The 17,196-nt window shown below is 47.9% G+C and overlaps 1 protein-coding gene across 5 annotated transcripts in view; it reads right to left on the reverse strand.

Moving 5' to 3' along the window:
* Positions 1-17,196, reverse strand: part of BOC (BOC cell adhesion associated, oncogene regulated) — a 59,723-nt gene that overhangs the window by 33,887 nt on the left and 8,640 nt on the right. Inside the window, exon 2 of one of the 5 annotated variants that reach the window (XM_064520510.1) lies at positions 3,159-3,310. The exons of 1 other annotated variant lie outside the window; for it this stretch is intronic. The gene's annotated coding sequence lies outside the window, so the exon portion shown is untranslated. Of the gene's footprint in view, positions 1-1,030; positions 1,163-3,158; positions 3,311-5,742; positions 5,937-17,196 lie in introns of those variants that run through there. 3 more of the 5 variants (XM_064520503.1, XM_026094002.2, XM_064520519.1) reach the window with 3 other exon arrangements.

The raw sequence follows: 17,196 nt of genomic DNA on the forward strand, positions 1-17,196 counted from the left end.
TGTCAGGGAATCAGCAAACCTTGCTGAATTCCTAGTTTTGAGACACTGTGGGATCCCAAGCAAGAGCACGCAGGTTTATAGCTCAACCTACCCTGCACGCCAAAGCTGGCTTTGAGAGAACAGGTCAGCATCACCTTGTAAAACCATGAGGTAGCCACATGCTTGTAATCAGTTACCTACTCTGAAGAGTTTTCAATTTGCCTCATGCTCATGGTACAGCAAGAAGGTCTGACATATCTGGACTTTGCAACAAGACAACATTGCACCTTTGTGATGAGAAACACCGCAGAGGAGGAAGCATGAAAGGGGTCACTCATCAACACAAATATGATGTGTAAAACACACTTTCAATCTTAGATGCAGGTGATTTCCTGCATTGCATTACTTGCCTATCAGCTCAAGCATCCCATCTTTTGCCATACTCTTGCCACTACCCACTTTATCATTCACATTGCAATTAAACCCAGAGATCACTGTCAATGCGGTCAGAGCTGTATGGTGACAGGTGCTGTACTAAACACAGAGCAAAAACCAGCCCATGCCCTAGACAGTTTGCACAACAGGCTAGGAAGATCACCCTCCGTTGAAGACGCTTGATACAAGGGGTAACAAAATTTACCTGTCTACATCTTTTTCTGTTTGGACAGATGGGGCAAAGAAAGCAGTTCTTGCCTGCTCATGGCCCTCTGTTTTTGCATTCCCTAAATTCACTCAGAGGCAGTGTAAGAGACAGGCCTGCATTTTGTAGAGACTCTGGGTAGCCCTAGACAAGACAGTTGAGATGTTGAGACAACTTAAGGACTGCATAGGTAACACCAGAGGCAATTCCCTCTGCCACTCCCAGACACTAACCACTAACCTCAAGCCAGGAAGGTGTAAGGGTAACATTAAACCTCCCTTTTGTTCATGCCCCTCTTGGCCTTAGAAAAGAAGAATTAGTGAGAAAGAAACAAGCCCTTTAAAAAAAGGGAGGCAAAAAAAATCAGTGTAACCTCAGGTCAAGAAGACTGGAATAAAGTAGGGTATGCACCTGAGCAACGCCCATTCGTCCAGTTTGGGTTACTGGGCTTGGCAGGGTTTGATGCACTGGGACTTGCAGGACGGGCAAAGAGAGCCCTGCAACGCTGCTGGCGTGGGGCTGAGTGCCGTTGCCGCTCAACCCCCACCAACCCACACCGGGTGTCAGGTTGTTCCCCTCCCTGTCACCAGCTGCAGCAGAGGAGAGCCCGGCTGGGATGGGCAGCTCCCACCAGGAGCCATCACCGCAGCCACACAGATGTGCCTGTGGCCAGTTTACATCAGTCAGGGCACTGCTTTTGTTTTTCCATTCTCGTGCTTTCCAAACAAAAAAACAAAACTTGAAGTCTGAGGTTGAGGCTTTAATTGCCTGCTGGGTTAGGGAGAGGTCAGAGAGGAGGCAAGCTCGACAGAAGTGGGGAAAATAATACAGGGCAAAAGCTCTGTGAGGTACCAAAGGAAAATGGGAAATAAAAGTGGCAGAAAGGAAAAGCCAGGAAAATTAGATAGAGATGAAGGGGTCAGAGGGGTGGGAGAAATGGGGGAGCCGGGAATTCGGATGATGTCCTTATACTGCATTTGTCCTTGACTGCTGCGGGGCAAATCTCTCGCTGTAGCTGAGTGACAACAGGGCTCACCTGCAGTGCGGGAGCCCACGCTCCAGTCCTTGCTCTGCCTTTCCCAAAGCAGGACCGTGACCTGGGATTGCCACATCCCAAGCAAATCTCACTCTCTCCATCCAGCACTGCTCCACCTTGTCTAAATGTTGGATATTCATCAGACAAGGAAAACTGCCCCTGTTCTCACCAGAAACTCCATCCTGGTCTACAGTGAAAGCTTAATCGACAGCTGAACTTCCATAACATGCTCCGTTTCCAGTGAAATAGTATTTTTCCCTGGGGAGAAGGGTGGCATGCGCAGCTACCTGGCCCTCACCCTTGCGCGTGAGGAGGTGTTGCACTGCCTCACCGCAGTGCTCCGTCACGCTGACCAGGACAAGTGTTTTGCCACCGATGTGGCCACAACGCTATAAATCCCATAGCCTACATCATCTAATATCACCCTGCAGCCTCTTGGTAGCTTAGCCACGTTGAGCAATCGGCCCTAGGCTGTAGGTGTCTCCGGGAAGGAGGACTACAAGTCATGATAAAGGTGTGATGAGGTGCTGTCCCGAAGAGACTGATCCCCATTTTATTGCCTCTGTCACGTGACAGAGCTCAAGCTTACAATGGGACAGATAATAAATATCACAGTATCTATTCATCCTAGTACCTATGGGTAATAATAATATGGGTAATAATACTCCTCTCTGAGAGCAAAATTCATGTAATATTAAGCAGACCACAGAAGAGTGGTGTACCAGCTGAATACCCCTGGTTAACAAATGCAGAAAACACTGCAGGATCACCTAGATGAGAAGGGAGCACTGGGTACCCATTGCTACTGCCAGCTCTGAGCCAGTTACCTAAGCTCCTGACCTCAGAGCAGACCACAAAGCAAAGGCACAGCCCCTACTGAGGCTTCCTGAAATCAGTCCACTTCTTCATATGCTAAAACATGGGCTAGGGAACCTTCCTTTGAGATCCAATTTTCAAAAATCTTTGTCTAGGAACAACAGAAAAGGTTTGATCATGCCAAACTAGGAACAGTAATGGAGTGAGACAGAAGTCTGAAGGAGGAAAATAACAAACAAACAAACAAAAAAACTCACACGAAACCAGAAAAGCCTAGAGATTCTGCCAATGACAAGCTATCAAGTCTTGTCTCAATGGAGAAATTTTCCTTGTGGAGCGGAGAGACCTTTTTTTCTTTCTTAAAAAGAAAAAAAGCTTTTGAGGCCTCTTTCAACTCTTGCAGTGTTTATTTGGGGAGCAGAAGCACCTACAACAACTGCAGAGTTAATAGAAAATAACCAAATTTATTATAAGTCAGTCCCACAGCAGATTATCTCCAAGAAATAAGGCATCTAGAAGCTCATAACAGAGGGCTTGATCTTGCTGCCTCTAAAATCAACGTGATCTTTGCCATGACTTGAATGGGAGCAGGCTCAGAAATTGCATTAACAAGTGCAAGACCAGTTTAACATAGTTAAAAATCAAAATCCAGAAGAGCATACAAAAGAGACAGGACAAAGTACTCACCAGTAACATCAATACAAAGTTTAATCCCCAGATGGCTGGCTTTAGAGACATCCCCATCACCACCATAAAGAAAAACTGCCTTCCAGTTTGAACTCCTTTCAGCAATGACTTGTTGCTGGGATGCAAATGAGCACAAGCCCGTTTTTCTTTTCCTTTGAAGATCATATTTAAAAGATTTGGTTTTTAAGTTTGGAATAAATGGGAGTTTTTACTCTCCATAGCTGTCACTTAAATGCTTTTCACTAACAATAATCACTTTTGTTATGGGAGCAGGTCAAAAGCCTCTAGGACTTTCTACTGGGACAAGTTTCCCCTGGAATACGTCACTACAGGGAAAAAAAAGGGGGGGGGGTGAGGGGGGAGAATGAAGCTGAAGACCAGCTAAATGAAGAGACAGAAATGACTGCTTGCAGAAGATGCTCTGGGCAGTGCCAAATGCCGAGGTGCAGTGCGGGGGCAACCCTCCCAGGCTCGGGGCTGAGTTTGGACCACAGCTCAGAGCCACCCAGGCTTGAAGCAGCAGCAGCTCTGCGGCCAGCACTGCACCAGCATCTGGTTGGGCTGAGCTATAGGCCTCGCTTGGTGTCGCAGTCAGCAGCTGATGCTCTGCCCTGCACTGCACTGCTCAGAAAACCCATGGGGAACCATCCGGAGGTGAAACACCATGAGATGTCACCTTCGGCAGCATCTCAGGGAAGCTGAGAGAGCATCATGCTCCATGGTAACAAAGATGGTAAACACACTGTAATGACACGCTGGTGTTACTCCTGAGTCTGGGAAGCGTGATTCACCTGCTCTCACCCAAGCCAACAGCTATGAAACGCAGTTGCTTGCAAAAGCCATGGACAGTGGCTATTCTCCTATTTGCCATTGCCACGACCAAGCTGACAGCGCTGGCCGGGCGGGAGCATGTGCACACAGACAGACCCGGTCGCAGGCACAAGCAGATTGCAGCCGACAATGCTACGGCTCTGCACAGGCTAGTCACCGTCTCCGTGCTCTCCTCCTTGCCCTTTTACACTTGCGTCTGTTTTGAGAGCGAGGGAGGGCGTGGACGCGGCGCCAGAGGCACCTCCCCGGGCTCTTCACACAATAAGCACCAGCAGCAGCTCCAGCTGCAGAGTTTGCTTTCCTTGACACACAGTTTACTTTCTCCATTCCCCTGCATCCCGCCCCTGCCACTTACCCCTCACTCCAAAAAGGCTCTCTCAAACAGGCTTAAGCTTTAAACAAATAAGGGTTTGGAAAGCAGCGGCCTGCTCCTGTTTCTCTCCCCACCGCTCCCGCTCTCCCCCCGCCTCCACCACAGCGCAACAGCGCAATCGGAGCCGGCAAGCGCCACGCACGCACAGAAAACAAACATGTGGAGCTGAGCCAGCTGTGAAGTTGGATTTGGCATACGCTCTTTGCAAAAGGCATAAAGGCGCATGGAAGAAGGGAGCAGAATGGAGGGAGCTGGGGGTGCTGCTGCCTCTAGGGAGGAACGTGAGTATATTAAAGAACCCCAGCACACACATGTGAGGGGCAGTACATACGGATACAGATCTTGTGCTCTGCATGGATGCAGAGGGATGAGACAGACCTAAAGCAACATTTCTTGAGCTATTTGGCATCATGCTCCCCCACCTCTTTCCTAGGCAGCTGAGCTGTTTTTGCACACTCTTGCCTCCCCTCCCATGCAAAATTAGCATGTTCTGATGCAACACGTGGAAAATAAATACACTTTTACCTTCTTGTGCCTGCAACTCTCCCATCTCATTCTGAAGCTTTCTACTATCTCCTTCCCTATGCTCCCGGGGGGGGGGGGGGGGGGGGGGCGGGTATGCCCCACAGTGCAGGAAACATTTACCCAGCTTCCCTATCCCCTCAGCTGAGAATACATATGTTGAGGGCATGTAGTTGCCCAAATCCTCTATTCTTCCCTCCTCCCTCTCAACTGGCCCTGTATGAAAGGATAGCAGGCAAAATATTCCTCCTCTTGCACCCAAGCACGCAGAGGATGTCAGTTCAGGTATCGCTCTGCTCTCACTGGTACAATCTAGCCATGGGAATGGCATCCGCAGGCTTTGAGAGCAGAATTTCTATGGCCTTACATCAACACTGGATCCATGCAGGTTTTTTCTCCATCTCTCTCCTCCCAGTCATCTCCACGTGAAAGTAAACAGAAGCCCATGCACTCTGCCCAGTTGGGGACAGAATGCAGCGATTTCTGTCATTTATATATGGTTTCCACCCAAAACCATAAGCCAGCCCAGGCTATCTTGCAAGGTTCCTCAGCTGTGTTTGGAGGTGGTACCAAAACCAGCAGTGTCCTACATGGCCTTTGGCTTTGTCCAAAACAGGCCAGCAGCTGGACAGATTAACAGTCCAGGCAGACCACTCACACACCTGAAGACACATTTTCACCTTCTTTACCATCCATGAAACACAGCAAGAGCTTTCCCTTCTTCAGACCCACCATGAACACTTGTGCCTTAGCATCACTCTAAACCACAACAAAACTGACAAGAGATAATATTTAGATATCATCCTTCCTATGAACCATATTATGGACACTTGACTGCAGCCAAGGAATGTACCTTACCTTGGAGGAACCTTGCAGCTTCCTCTTCCCTCCTCACCCGCCCCGGATGGAATTCACTGGGGTGCCCAAAAAGCCATGGATCACCCGAAATAAGGTGTCGCTTTAAACCAGCCAACCAACCAGCTCTGGTGTCCTTACTTTTGGTGGCAAACTATGTTTATCACAAAAAAAGGAAGAGGCCCAGACTCATAATCATGAAGATTATGACTCCACATGTCTGGAATCACTTCTTCATCTGTTGGACAAAGCATACCCCTGGCTGTATCTCAGCTTCCCAGGTTGCAAAAACAGGAAAACCAAACCCCCACTCTGTACAAGCAGTAACCAGATGAACATGAGTCAGACAATTTCAGACTCTCAGATGAAAAGTGCTAGACAGGTATGCAGTCTTACTACTTATACTGCTTCCTGGTAGCCCCAGGATTTCTGGATTAGTAAAATACAGATGTCAGCATCCTGGGCTTACAGCTTCAGTAACTGAATCAAGCAGGGAGGGGCAGGCTGACTACAAGAAGGAGGTGGTGGTGGGGAACAGAATTTGCACCACACACAAAATATTGTGGTTAAAGGAGACAGCAACCAAGAGATTATTGACAACAGAGAACAGGACAGTTCAGCGGGGTTTGTCAGACTAAACTCTCCTTAATCACAGACTCCAGGGAAAGTGTTTGTCAAGCAAACATTGAAATGCCCAGCTGCCAAGAACTAAGTAAATGGAGGAGAAGCAGCAACAGAGTCAATGTGGCACCATTTGCAAATGTCTCATGGTCAGCTGTCAGAGCCGAGCTACGCCTGTCCACAGGCATTAACGAAGCCAGGGGTCTGAGCTATATTAGGAAGACCCAGCAGAAGCTTAGCTGAAAAAGCAGCAATTCATGCCTTCAAAATACCTTCATCCAACACAAGATCTGTGTATATGCATGTACAACGGGGATTCTCCTGCAGCATATTCATACTAAACTGACCAATTTCAGCAAGTGAAATAGAGCTGAACTCCAGGCTTAAGGGAGTCCTCCATGATAGTGACTGATACCCAATTATATGTATCACATATTTATTTTTCAGTCCAGTTGCACCTAAAAGCTCTGTGATGGTAGTTACTGTGCTTACAAGGAGCCAGAGACCCAGGCCAAACACACCACAGATTTAAGGGCATGTCCACTGATCACAGCCATGAAACCAGGAGTGCTTGGTGGCACCCAAACTGACTGGACACAAGCCACATGGATCTGGAGGCAGTGCTGCTGCAGTTTACTCTGAGCTGTACCCGACAGCTATGGTGCTTCCTGGCCCAAGCTGGCAAGTTAACACCATGCTGGGCCACGTGGATTTACCAGCTATGGGGAATGGTGCACTAGGTGCTGCAGGGCTGCACAAAGGCCATGGCCACTCTAGCTGCTTTTTATTTAAGTTGGCAAGAGCCAAAGAGCAGAAGGAAAGGGAACCTTAAAAAGCAAAGGAACTTTCTCTTAAGTCAACAGTCCCCAGCATTGAAGCAAGGGAGGGAAACTGGTCTTCCAGTTCCCACCCAGGTACCTATCCATTGGCCAGCACTTTCCATCTACGGTCTATCAGACTGCTGAAAGGGTGCGTGGATGACTTAAGGGGTCTATAAAAAGTGACCAAAAATACCCCAAGCCCCAAGTTCAGATATGCGGTACAGTGAGGTGTGCACATGAAATTTCCAACAAGGTCTACTGAGGTCCATGGGAAAGTATTTAAGAATGCACATTGTCAAAAAATAAAGCTGAAATCCATTGCATGGGATCACAAACATGCATCTTTTGTCCATGTGCCCCTATTCTCCCCCACTTCATCCTGACAAGTGATACTGAAGTGGTTATTTTCAGCCTCCACATATCAGATCCCTCTTGTCTGACTAGACAGAAGTGTGCAAGACACAAGGCATGTTTCAAGGCGAGCATCGGATGCAACGCTCCTCTTTTAGTCACTAGCCACCCCATGCACCTGCAGTAGTGCTGTGGCAGCCAGCCCTTGGCATGTCTGGGGCCAACGGCACTTAGTGCAAGAGGCTAAAACTTCACATGCTGCAGCAGGAGCTGCTGGGGAGAGGAAGGAGTTTACTGTCTGCAGCCTGAGGTCACTGACACCTTCTTTGGAGCTGAAGGTTGTGTTTACGTTCAGGGGGTTTGTGGGGGCATTAAGAAAGCTGTTTTCCCTCTAACTGAACAAAAGGGATTGTGAGAATTTGGAGGGCCAGAAAGGCTGCTGGTCCCCATGAAGAGAGGGCTTCCCAGGTTTAGTGGCAGTGAATAGTGACCCTGCCTGGTTTTATGCAAAGGGACTTTATGCATTTTTGTATGAAGCACTGGTTCCCCCTAACATCTGGGCTCTGAGGGAGGCGGGGTGGCCTTCCCAGGAGATTCCCATCCAGGTCAAGGAGGCTGGATCTCCATACCAGCAAACAGCCCAGTGCCAGGGATGAAGCTCTTGGGTTTTTTAATTGGGAAGGGCATGAGCTCCTCTGGAGTCCTGACATAAGTGCTCCAAGTATTTACAACCTGGAAAACAACTTAATAAAGAGATCCTGTTGCATTAATTTTCCCTTCTCCGTTCCCCTGTTGTATCCTCACCCTCAGTTTGCTACCGTACAGTAGCCCCGGGGCAGTTAAATCAGCAGCCTACACACCGTGCAGTATTTATGGCCCAAGGCAGTCACCAGTACAGCAGAACATGCCTATGGAGGGTCCTCTCCTCCAGCCCCCCCAACAACACAATTTTGTAGCACAAGAACTTGGCTGGAAACAGAGTGGAGGAGACAGCAGTGTGACCTCCCAGTACTCCCACCAGCTAGCCAAGCTGTTGGGCAGCCAGTCCACAGCAACCCATGCCCCAAATCACTGGGGACTGGGGCTCGCTGCTGCCCAGGTCCCAGCAGTGGCCCCTTTCACAAGGCTCCCTTGGCAGGAGGTACAGAAGGACAAGGTGCTTCCCAAGTGTTTGACACATCAGGAGGCAAAAGTCTTCTCTGTCCCCTGATGGGGGACGGCCAAAGCAAAGCTGAGCCCCATCCCAAATCACACCAGGTGCTTCTGGCAGGGCAGGAAACAGAGCACAGCAGGCCCGACTCCCTGCGAGGAAAATGCTGACTTATTTTAAGCAGCAACCACACCAATTCTGGATCCTCACAGATACACGAATGCAGATTTCTTATCCATTCATTATGGTCTCCAGCAACAAGAACCTCAGACAGTTGTCAGTGTTTAGTCAGAACAGCAGGCTTTTGCTTGGTACCATTCAGGTCACTTGGGCCACAAAACACAACATATCCACATTTTAGGACGAAGATTTTCCCTGCATGACAAAAGGGGGATGACAAAGGGTTAAACTTGGGATAGCCTCAAAATGTTCTTTGCTTTCTGAAGCGAGACTATCTTTGGCAGGGTCCCCATCTGGGAAATGATATCCCTCCCTCCCCTCACTTCCCCCTCTTCTCCCCCCGAGCTTAGAACAAAGCATTGCACTGCCCAACATGTTCCTCAACTGGTTTCATCTTGGTCCAAATGCTTGTTGCGTTTTAACTCCTGCCAAAAAGAAATGCATAAAAAAATAATATAAAAACAGGCATGTGTGGGGCAGGGGGAGAGGAAGCAGAGAGAGAGTAGAGGGAAGTCATTAAAACTGAATCTTGATTAGCTACCAGTGGTGGAGAAAGGAAACAGTGGGGAGAGGAAATTTTTCTCTTGTGATATTTCATGTCATGTTGAATCTGAAACCAAGGGGCCAGAGGAGACAAGTCAGTCTCCACACAATCCTCCATCCAGGGCCAAAACTAACTTGCTTTACCCTTCCGGTCCATGACGTGCCACCCCATCATCATCAGAAGAGACACCACCTTCCTCAAAACATTTTCCTATCAATCCTACACACATTTTTTATCACTCTCATAGCTGCAGCTCTCCTAGCTGGCAGAAAAGCAGTGCTCCCCCACCCCACACTGATCCCCCAACCCACTGAGCCAGGAATGGGCACAGCTACCTCTGCTGATCATTCCTGAAGTTAGAAAAAAAGCAAGAATGCGCTTCCCCACAGACCAAGGACAAGCTGAAGGCATTCAGAAGCAGCCCAATATCCCTTCCAACTCCCCTCCCCCAGCTCATTCTGTTAGTGCAAGGAAAAGCAACATTTGGCATTGCATAGGTGCCCCAGGCAGGCCTGTAGTCACTGGCCCGCCAGCTAGAGTGGCCTTTTTTCAGATTTGTTCAATGCAGATGCTGCTCTGTCGCTGGAGCGGCCACAACCACGCACGCACCCTTCCTCGTCACCCACGTTCCTAGTGTTATCCCTCCCTGCCAGTGTCCTCCCAGGGCTAGAGAAGACCAAATGCTCTTTCTTACTTCTGCTATGCTGAGGGCTGCACTTTTAGTGTTCTGGGATGGGAGGCAACACTTCCCTCACAATGCAGCACCTCTTCTTGCCTCAGCACCAAACCACTCTCTGAGCCCCTGCCCACAGAGGGCTGGAGGACACAGCACAGCTGGCCTGCCCATGCCAGCATTGCTGCCTCCGCTACTGAACAGGAATGCTTGGCCATGGTAAAACTGCAGGAAATCCTAGAGGAAATTCAGCCTGCAGGGGCTGTTTGTACATGGTCTATGAGTAGGCTAGGTGGGCCAAATGAAGATGCCCAGACTGGCTCGCTCTCCCAGAAGAGACCTCACCACCCAAAAAAGAAAAAAAAAGAAAAAGAAAAAAAAATTATATTGGCTAAAGAAGCATTTGAAAGCAAAACAGTAACCAGTCCAATCTGAGAGCCTGTCAGCACTGAACCCATGGACATGCAGAGGATGTTTTTTGTTCCCTCAGTATTCCCTCAGTACAAAAGCCCTTGGTTTCCCTCCTCCTCATTCCAGCATTTCTCCATTGGTGGTGTCACAGACAGTTCAAGGCTTCGCAATAGCACCGGCAAAACTGAGCATTGCTGCCCTGAGGGTGGGCAGCCAGCCGAGGTGACTGCTCTCCCCTTGGGAACCAGGGAGATTTGGGAAGCCCTGAGGAGGTGGGCAGGCCGAGCTTGCTGCTCTGGGAAGGTGGCAGAAGGGTCACCCCTGTGGCACCTCAGCTTCTTGCCGTATGCCGGCGGGTCTCTCCATGGTTTGGCTTTCCCAGACACAACTTCGGCTTGCAGGCAGCAGGGCCATGTCATTTTGCTTCCCCAGGGTTTGCTTACACTACAGCTGGCACTCTGTGGCATGTCAGAGAGAGGGAGAGATTAACTCCTTTTTTAAGTATCTCACTACTGTTATATTTTTAAACACAGCTGGTTGAAAGTTTCTCCGCAAAGCCATAAGTAAATAAATACTTAAAGGAAATTTCCTGTGATCTGGAAACTTCACCTACTGGTCTAGCCTTTATCAAACGGTGTTCTCTCTTTGGTATGCATAAGCTCCACTTGCTTTCGCTTTCTCTCCTATAAGGACAAAATCCATCGAACCATGGATAGTTTTTCAAGATTTCATTGCCTGTGTTGTCTTAGATTTTAACACCAAAGACCCCTCTTGACCAGTGTGGTAACATTCTGGTCCTGCTCACCAACCTTTCATTTTTCTCTTAAGAGGCAATTCCTCTTCCCAAGACCAAAAGATCCAGACATTGAAAACTTATCTCCCAAACTTGTCTGCAGAATACTTCTTTTCCTGCTCCTCAGGAGAGAGAAAACAACACAGCCAACTGGTACTCTGATTTTTTTTCTTCTTTTACAGATCATGCCATGTCTCATCATCTCTCATTCCTCCATCATAGTCAACTTGCTTTAGGAAGTAATCAATTTCTACAGCTGTGGACAGTATTCCAAATATCGCCATCTGTCATGGCATCCTGCATAAAATAATTATTACAACAACAGCCACCACCTTCTATTAGCGCTCTGTGAAGAAAAGAAAACAGTCACCTACTGCTGAATAAGTTTGGTACAGGAGGCAACACTTCTCTTCTAGCCCTCTCTGTCTGCCAGCGGCAGACAAAGTTTGTTTAGCACTGTCTGTACAAGACTTTAGTATTATATAAATAACAAATAATGTCTTGGGCCAGCTGAGAAAGAGGGCCCCAAACATGAAGCTCAGCCCACAGAGCAATGGAATTGCTTGCCCCAAAGGATGCCTTTCTACAGTATTTCTCATTTACCCCAGATGGGGCCCATTTAAACCCCCTTCAGCCTTGGAAGGGATGGCTTGGAGCTCCCACCCTCTTCACCCAAATGCTAACCCACTCCTTCCAGCCCAAAAAAGGAAACAAATTCATGACCAAATTGCTTCCACTATTTTTTCCAGGCTATTGTTATGTGACTGCATTTGGAAGTAAGGGAGCAAAACAAATACATGACTGTGGTCAGTGTCTGTACTAGATTAGGAGAAGGAAAAAAAGAATAAAATCCAACCCTTGACTTAAATGCTTAGTCACTTTTGGAGAAAATTGTATCCAGCGAAGGGTCCAGGAAGACACAGTGACACACCAAAATCACTCACCAAGCGTTTGGCCTTGGAGGACTGATAACAGGAGAAGCAGAACAGAATGGAATCAACCATTCATTTATTAGGGTATATTGTTCAGCGCAAGAAATCCTTAAAAATCCTAGCAATGATCTTAGCCAAAAAGTTCTTCTCTCTCACAATGGACTAAGATGCTTTTGTGCTGTGAATTGCTTTATAAAACCAGAACACCTTTTTAATGCAAAAGATGCCTATGCTTGAGAGGTGCTAGCAAGTGTTTCACAGAAAAGATCAGATCATCCTCTCTGAAGACTCACAGGCTTCAGAAGCTTGGGAGAACACAGAAAGCCTCTGGTATGAACTCAGTTGTCTACTAGGGAAAGAAAAATTAAAGCTTGGTTTTCTTTTTTTCCCAAAAAAGCTTGCCCTTACATTACCTGTCCAGTAAAGGAAAATAAGGAATATTTTATTCTCTTACTTTTTACAGAGACTTCTTTAAGACCTTAGTATTAGGTACTTTACAGAAGTACAATAGGAAGACCTCCTCTGTCTCAAGGAATTTGTCTCTAATTGCTTGCAGAGGTTGTCAATGCTTTTTTTCAGAAGAGAAGTCTGTGACAGTCCCATAGCACCAAAGGCCCCCAGAAGACACTTTCACTATTCAGTGAAAGTGACCTGTAGACCAGCTCAGTCAGTGCCTACCTGAACACCATCCTGTTCTATAGATTATGTTAAATACTGTCACTTGCTACAGACCACACATGCAGTATTAGAAGTGGAAGGAAACAAGCACTTTTTTTTCCCCTGTAGCAATGGGAACCAGTAAGCTATATAGAGGAAATCCAATCTCAGAGTTATCCATAGGGAAGTTATTGACCATTTCTTAGCATGGAAAATATCATGAACTCTTTTAGGATTAAAAAAAGAAAAAACTGGTCAGTTTTGAGGAAATGCTGTTCCATGATTTTAAATCCAGCTCCACAGCTGCCACACTCTGCCATGCAGTGGGTAAAGCAAACTGTTCTGATAGAATAACATCTACAACGTGCTTTGGGATTTAATAGTCTCTCATTAAAGAGATAAGCTATATAAACAGAAACCGTAACAATGGAACAAAAAGCAGCTTGCAGAATTCCCTCTGCAAGCCTAACAGGGAAACAATGATAATTTCCCTCTGCATCTCTTGCCAGCTGAAGTTTGTCTGTTTTCCCCCCATTTGCTTTGCTGATAACAAACAACTGCTAGGAGCATCCTTCTTTGTACAAGAGGGGGACAAATCCAGGGCAGCCTCTCGGCCTTTGTACCCCCAATAAAGCCTCTGGAGAGTCTCTGCTGCTGGCCACTAAAAGCCACAGAGAAACCTCTGCCAGTCATATCTATTGACTGCACAGGTGTTACATGGAAAATGAGTTTTGTTTTGCAGCCCTCACATAAAGACAACCTTTGGAAACAGGATGTGGGGAGCTTCTAGAGGAGGCAATTTTTTGAGGTCCACCCCAGACATGCCTATTTAAGGGTCTTTATTTTGGGTTCCTCTTCCCCAGCTCTACCTTACCCATTACCAACTTTTATTTATGTGTTTGCTTAGCAGAAAACTGTGGAAGTGCAAAGCTTGGAGCTCCTAGGTAAATCTACCTTGCTGTGGCTCTCTTTAACAGCCTGCTGTGGGTTTTTGGCCTGTTGCCTAGTTGCCCCTTGCACACACGGACACCCCAGCACATGCCATGACCGCGTCCACCCTCCCCCACTGAGGCATTTCTCTGGGTGCCTGTGGGGACACAGGTCAACACTAAAACTTCTGAGACTGCAAAATGCTGGGAGATCGGAAACATTGGCAGAGATTTGAAAATGTTGCATTCAAACCCCAGAGCCTCAATCTGCTAGATGGGGGGGAACAAGTAAAGGAGAGCCATGGTTTTCCTGCTGGGGTAGGCCTGTATTTCTCCAAGGCAACCTCTGGGGAGGCTGCAACCCTGCCTGCAATGGCAGGCAGTAATCCTGCCCAGGCGAGGGCTCCCCGAACCTGCTCCAACATGCCTGTGCCGTGCGCTCGCCCCCGAGTCAGTGAGGGCTGGGAGCACCTCTCCGGCAGCGGGCTGGCGCCTGGAGAGGCACTTCCAGTTGTTCCTTATCAGCCCTCCCCAGAACAAGTAAGGACAGAGGCATTCGGCACAGGCCCAACAAGCCTTTCCCAGCCCCAGCAACTGCTGTTGCAGCACAGGGACGGCAGGCAGAGAGAGTAAATTCAAGCCAGAAAATTGGGAAGAGGGGAGGCGCGAGCCCCCAGCGGCAGTCCCCACATCCTTTGGGAGGCAGCACGCACTTGGGGAATGGGTGCACATTCGCAGACTCAACTATAATGCAGGTCTCCCTCTCCTTTGTGGAGACTCACGAAAATGCTCAGCTGGCAAAGGGAGAGCGATGTGCATGTTGAGCGGGAGGGAGAGATTATTTTCACTACGTATAGGGCAGGGGGATGCACAACCCAATTTTTTGACACCTTTCTCATCCCACAACCCAATTCAGCTGGACAAAAGTGAAGGCAACAGCTAAGTTGGTGTGATCCAGCAGTCTTTCAGGCATGGGGAGAAAGCTGGGACCAGACAGCAGAGAAGAAAAAGCCGTAACTGTTGCAGCTGGCTGGTGTCTTCCACTGCTCTTCCACTCCAAAGGCACTTACTCAGCCCGGGAGAAGCCGGAAGGGCCCAAACACCTCATTTAACATCTCCTCTGTAATTAAATTCTTCAGCTTGCAGAGGGCAGATCAAACCCACTCACAAAACTGAGGAGTCCTGCTTCAAATGTGCTCCTCTCCCTACAGAGCAGGGAAAGGAGTCATCCCTTCATCCAACCACAAAGAGCCCTTGGCAACAAAATGCCATTAAAACAATGTGTTTCAAAGCATTCCTCTATGCAAAAAACCCTCTGACTGCAGTTCAGGCTGTTACTCATCCAGCAGCAGGACACAGCCACGAGCAGTCCCACAGGAGAGCTTGCCTGCAACTCGCAGCAGACAAGCAGGTTCCAGAGGAGGAAGACTGTGCAGGCCCCATCTCCGCCTGCTTCCCAAAGCAGCGCTGTTAAGTCAAAGGGTAGAAAGGAGAGGAGTGGGAACTCACCCAGATGTTGGTAAAGCAACCCTATGCCCCCAAGAGACGGTTCCCAGTTATCCCATCAAGCAGGCCTCTCAGGCCAGCTGTGCTCATGTCCTGCCGTTGGTGTCAGCAGCTCTCTTGGGCTATATGCAGGGTTGGGTTAGCATTTGCATACCCCTGTGTGTCCTCAGCGGTATGTTCAACGTGGTCTCAAGCTCTCGGGAAGAGCAGCTCTTTGTATTTCTACAGCTCCTCATCCCTCCTCTTCACAGCCTAAGGTACTTCTGCACTGACCGTGCAGAGGTGAGCAATCCTGTCCTCTTGTGCCTGGGCCACCGTGAGAGCCTTGTACCTACTCTTAGCAGCATCTGTTAGAGTTCATCCTTGGCCTATGTAGTAAAAGCCTCCAGGGCAGGAAGAGCACAGTCCCAGATTGCCCGAGAAAGGAGGTACACAATATTTATATAATGAGAACGTTTTGCTTGCAGCATGCACATTTATTACACTGGCTCTCTGCTCTCCCAGCTATCTTTCAAAGCATGATGCCGCAACTTGAAAACTAGCTGACAGGAGAAAATTAAAGGCGTTACTGGCTCCTTTCCTTCCCCATCAGCCATGCGCTCTTGCTCTCCACCTGCCATCCCCCAGAACCCCAGCAGACCTCCTGTTCATTTGCCTTCTGAAGACAGACATGAGTTTCAATCCTACGAGACAAGCAGTCTGTCCCAGTTGCAAGCCATGCCACAGCAGCAAGACACTACGAACAATGTCTGCAGAGCCAAGTGCCCCCATTCAGGCAACTACTTATTGGACCTTTGGAGATACCACTTTTTACTGACTGATGTGAGCTGAGGGCTTAATGAAGATGAGACCTTGCTGTGGATGACTCTAAGCTAAAGAGAGAGCTTCAAGGCAGAGCAGCTCTAGGTAAAATCCAAGCAATGCTTGGTTTTGACCTCCTCTTTTGAAGAGCAGGCCCAGATGGAGGATAAAGCATGGGGCTGCCTATCAGACAACATGGAGTCTGCACTAGGCACTAACCCTGACCTGCTGAGTGACCCCAGGGCACATGCATCCTTCTTCATGCTTTGTTTTTATCTCCTATACTCTGTTTGTCTTACTATTTTGAATGGGGATATAGGAACTGTTTTCCATTGCAGATTAGCATAGTGTCTAACATAGCAGGCTCCTAGTCTTGGTTAAAACTTCTGGACACTACTGTAATACAAATAATAACTTAGGTTTTGGAGTATGGTGATGGACGGAGATGGGGTGGCAGGTCTTTCGCAAGGCCTTCATCTGGGGAGTCAACGTCAAGATAAGTAGAGGTTTGTTAAATGCTTCAGCTCTGCAAAAAGTGGGTTATGCTCACATTTTTGTGACTGCTAAAATTTTTGCTTGTTTGCTTGGTCACTAGTTTGGGAAAAAATTTTAAAGGTGGTTCTTTGAAGTGGCTCAGTGGTTAGGGATGTCCAAAGTCATCCCAGGGGATACAGATTTTAGGGCAGAGCACATGTTAGGTGGTGAGATGTCAATGATAAACACAACTTAATACTTTGCTCTAGATGTTGTTCTATTTGTGCTCCAATTTTCCCTCCTCCCCAAATCAGCAATCCAGGAAACTGTGATGAGAACCTGACAACTGCACATCTAGTGAGTATGTTCCTGCCTAACTTATTATGTTAATAGTTGACACTTGCTCCCAGAAAAGACATCAGACTTCATAACACAATCAGCAGATTTGTAACTGCATATTTGCATACCAGGCAAATACAGCTTACTCTAATAGACTAGTGCCAATGCTAAAAGATACAGGGCTGGCTTGTCTTCAGCTTGTGAATAGCCATAGCAATGTAAACCATGCTGCTCTTCCCTAACATTTCCCCAAAATGGCTACTTGCCTCTCTGCC

The sequence above is a fragment of the Dromaius novaehollandiae genome, chromosome 1 (genome assembly GCF_036370855.1).
Source record: "Dromaius novaehollandiae isolate bDroNov1 chromosome 1, bDroNov1.hap1, whole genome shotgun sequence".
NCBI lineage: Eukaryota > Metazoa > Chordata > Aves > Casuariiformes > Dromaiidae > Dromaius > Dromaius novaehollandiae.